General features: G+C 36.2%; 1 long non-coding RNA gene across 1 annotated transcript; it reads right to left on the bottom strand.

The window, feature by feature from the left end:
* Window positions 1-717: 717 nt before the first annotated feature.
* On the bottom strand, window positions 718-3,595 carry LOC113775933. Its single transcript, XR_003468953.1, has 2 exons — window positions 3,344-3,595; window positions 718-912 (listed from the first exon to the last, which is right to left on the bottom strand). It is a non-coding gene; the product is annotated as an uncharacterized LOC113775933 (long non-coding RNA).
* Window positions 3,596-4,563: the final 968 nt, after the last annotated feature.

Raw genomic sequence — 4,563 nt, 5'->3', positions numbered from 1 at the left:
TACATATAATAAGGATGGTGTAAGTTTATTTAGTATTGTATCTTGTTTCACATCTTTGATGTTTGTTTTTTGGTTCAATTGTATAACTAATTTGATGGTAAAAGAAGGATCTTGATGAAGCAAAGATTCTATTTTTTTTATGTTAGTTCAGTTGCTGTAAATTATTTCATCTTGGAATTTCTTATTTGTGTTTTAGATCTTATTGATCTTTTCAACCAACTTGGAGATCAATAAGGATTATATCATCTCTATACATGCCCAGCCTCTCTGTGCTTTTGTCGTTGTAGCTCTTTTTCTTCTTTGATCAACGATGCATATTTCGCCTTTGCTTTATCATTTCGTTGATGCTTTCATTCTTCTATCTTGCTATCTTTTCTTAGTATAGTCATTTTAGGCTATGACAACTTTACATCCTATAGATTTTCTAGGATTGAAATATCTTCCATGATAAAGACCTTAATAATGACACTGCAAATGCATTACATCATATACTATTTAGGATTTCATTGTCATAGATAACAAACAAAATAAGAAGCTTGCATAGGAAAATAAAATTTTTGAAAGTTCAAACACACTAACTGTGACGCCCCCACTTCTCCCTAAGGCGAACCAAAGGGTATCCGCGGAACGCCTGCCTAGCTCTCGCCAGGACTCAAGCAATTCCATTCAACTTATAGCCGGACCACACAATACAAACCGAAACTTAGATACAATAAATGAGGAAACGTTCAAACTTAATAATAGTCAACCATTCTCCAAACCACACGTCAGTACACAAAAAATACAATTCGTCCAAAGGTTACATTTCCATACCAAAAGTACAATCCAAAGCCGAAGGCATAAACAAAAGTATTAGCAACTCTAAAACAAAAGTACATCAAGAGGCTGCTCCATTTTACCTCCGAATTCAACCTGTTAAGGAAAACAAATCTACAGGGTGAGCAAAACGCTCGTGAGGCCAAGAACACACATGCAGACACATAGTTCAGATAACAAGCCCAAATAACAATTCAGGTAATAACTTGCAAGTAATTAATAAGGCCAACAAAATGTAACCAGAAACAATTCAAGGATATGGAAGCTCTCAGGAGCTAAGTTCCACATTTGCCGATGTCATTTGTATATCTCCCCGTGATGACTCTCCGTCAACCGGGTTGATATTTTCATATCCGCAGTTCACCACTTACTTCTCATCCGTCCACCATACACCACTTCGGGCCCGCACTACATTTATAAGGCGATACTATACGAGTATGCCAAGCGAGATCTCTCAATAGATCAAGCTTATCATTTGAGTCTCATGGCTCACCGAGGTTCCCGACCAAACCCATGCCGGCTCGAGTTCCAAGGTCGGCCTATGAGTTTGGGCGTCCCCCATTTGTCATGTAAATATCGAGGAGATTCACTCCATCGACGTATGCAATCATAGCATACCATTTCATGTATTCAAGCATTTGATAGGTTTAAGCAGACATTTCAAGTCATGTAAACCAAACAAATCATGTTAAACATGAGTCATTCGTTTCGAATGAGAACGAGTGCGATCAAGTACACACTCGACTCCATTTTGTCAAAATCAGTTAAGCTAAACATGAAATCAGGTGAATCAAGCATGAATCAAGACTTTAGGGTTCAAGTAGGCATACACTTGACACTCACCAAGTTATGCAAGCAACTAAATTGGAGGAAGAGTTCAAACTTCCACAGTAGGGTCCTCTTGGAGGTCCTCGTGCGTGCCTGAGCAAATAATAGTGAATTATCACCCATATCCCAAATATCGAGGAATAATTCGTTCACTAGTATTACTCTAGGAAATTCAGTGAAAATGAACCTCAATTACTCGTAAATCGAGATTCGAGAGAGGTTTGATAACATTCAACAATATTTAAGTCTTTATCTAGGAAATCGGGGATAAAACGTTTAGATAATATCAAAAGAATAAAGAGTTCTTGAAAAACTCTATTTCCTTGAAAGTTGGAAAAATTTCAGTTTTGTTATGAATCTTTGAAAAATCGTAACTCACTCGGCATAAGTCAAGAATTGGAAAAATTTATACCGTTGAAAACCTCTTAGAAAGTACTGCAAGTTCCTAGAAGACACTTTTCCATGAATCGAAGTGCAAAGTGCTCAAAAATGAGCCTAAAGTTTCTGTTCCAAATCACCCAGGATTGAGCCGGGGTTGGTTTTTCGCTAACTTTGAAAATTTGGCAGAATTCACTCGTTGCAAACCAGCCCTTGAAATTTATAGCTCAATTAGAGGTACAAGTAAGGTTTAGGTCAGAACAAACGGATCGAGAATCGGAGTTTCGAGCACCAAGATATGGTAGCTCAAAGTTGGGAAAAATTCAAGACTGTTACAAAATTTCCAGATTTGGTTCCAACTTTGGACCTTTAGTTAAGTGCGAAACGGACTTGGATTGACACCAAATTTTGCAGTATAATACTTCCATATGAAGGTTATCTCTCTATCAAATTTCATGGAAAAATACCCTCGGAAGGGGGGTCATTCAATCAACCAAAGTTTGGAAAAATCCTTAAGGCAATCTGTCCAAATCTAAGATTTTCAAAACGAGCAGTCGCCGTATTTTGATCATAACTCTCTCAATTTAACTCGGAATTGGGAATGGTTGATAGTGTTAGAAAATAAATTCATAGGGCTACAACTTCACAGAAGAAATCGTTACAAGTTTCGGCATGCAACTGGTTCAAAATCAAGCCTCAAGTTGCAGCATCATCAAATCATTTCGGCAGAACGGAGAAACAGGACAGTCGACTTCAGATGAATGGTGTGGCTCACACACATGAAACCAGAATGTGCATTATACACCGTTGGAAACATGGGAACGTCTAGTTTCAAATGCCGCTGACGGAACTTGATTTCGACGTCGGAGCATGGAGTTATGGACAAAATACAACCACTGGTCTGGATTACGGCGAAACCGTTTTCCAGATTACCAATTTTTGAAATAAATTCGTTTGAGCAACCAAAACTCAATATTTTTCAACGAAATTTTGTACACAACTTCTAAAACATGTAAAAAACATAATCAAGCCTTTAAATCCTCAATTATCTGCAGTAAAGTGACCGAACAGAGCAGGGGTAAAATGGGAACTTTTTGTTTCAAGAGTTAAACAACGTTTCTGTCAAGAATGCACCTTTAATCTACTTCCTTAAGCTCTAATTCAGCAAATAAACCATCATCAAACATCATCACAGCCATCAACCCAAAGTGGGAGTTCATAGAGCCCACATTTCCAACAATACAAGCTATTAAAGCAAAGATTCCAACTCAAATGCGTAAATCAACTTCCATAAGACAAGTTGAAGGTGTTAGATTGCTACCTACTTTGATGGCTGGTTTGGACAGATTTTTCGGTCCTTTGAAGCTTGAAGAAACCGTGAAAGCTCCTCCCTTTTTCAGCCTATGTTGTTCTCCAAGTGAAAAGCTAAATGAATGTGAAGTTTGATGAGAATCTATGGAAGTTTTGGTAGGAATTTGGTTGAGTTTTGGAAGAAAGGAAATGATGAAGCTTCGGTTGTTCCTTTGCTGCAGTCTAGCCGTCCATTGCAGCAGAGGAAAGGAAATGAATTGCGGTTCCGAAGCCTTTGCGTATAAGAGACGCTTGACGTCAAATCTTTTAATACGTCAAATCAATTATAACTAGTACCCTACACGCGCGTTTTGTGTTCGATTTCTCTTACGTTTGTTGCACTAGTGCACTAAACCTCTAGGGCACTTACATTTGTATTAATATTATTCATTCCTAATTGTCTCAAAATAATGGTCCAAAGTCTCCCAATTAAGCGCGCATGTGAAAACACGTATTTCTAATTTAGGCGCAATAAAATTTAAACCTTTGAGAAATTCTTATAACGATCGTACCACTAGCTATTACTTGTGTGTTTAAACCTAAAATTGTCTATTTTAGGACCATTGTATAGGTCTCAAATTTTGAGCTTATTGTACTCCCAATTGGCTAAAGTGTTTAGACACGTTTTTCACTTTTTCGCTAAATAAGCTTGTAAGAAAATATTTGTTTATTTATCTATATTTTTATTTTTTTTTATTTATCTTTAAAATGAGACACTTTAGAAATATAACAAAACTATAAAACCATGTACTTAGGTCTGAAAAGGCTAGAAAATATTATTCGGAATAAATGGGCAATTAAATATACAATGAGCTCGAAATAGGAATTTAAAATAATAAATTTTGCGAGTCCTCACAGGAGTCTAGTATTAATTCCTCAATTAACCTTTCTTAATCTACTATTGATCATTTTTAATTCTCCAATATTAATACACTCCTGATTCAAGTATAGCCTCAAAAACGTGTACTTGTTATTTCGAACTAAACGAATTTTTGAAAAGTGAATTTTCCAACAAAATGTTTTAAAATATAAAAGAGGCGTTGTTCCATATCAATGGATTTGTAAATGGTCGAAATGAATAATTCGGAGAAAATTAGTAAATAAATGCTTAAGTAAACTTGTAATATCCGATAAATAAGAAAATTTTTGGGTCCTCACACTAACCAATAGATATAGATCAAGTACACACAC

The sequence above is a fragment of the Coffea eugenioides genome, chromosome 6, assembly GCF_003713205.1.
Source record: "Coffea eugenioides isolate CCC68of chromosome 6, Ceug_1.0, whole genome shotgun sequence".
Classification (NCBI taxonomy): Eukaryota; Viridiplantae; Streptophyta; class Magnoliopsida; order Gentianales; family Rubiaceae; genus Coffea; species Coffea eugenioides.
Note: the sequence above shows the minus strand (reverse complement) of the source record. Positions and strands in the feature narration are given on the sequence as shown.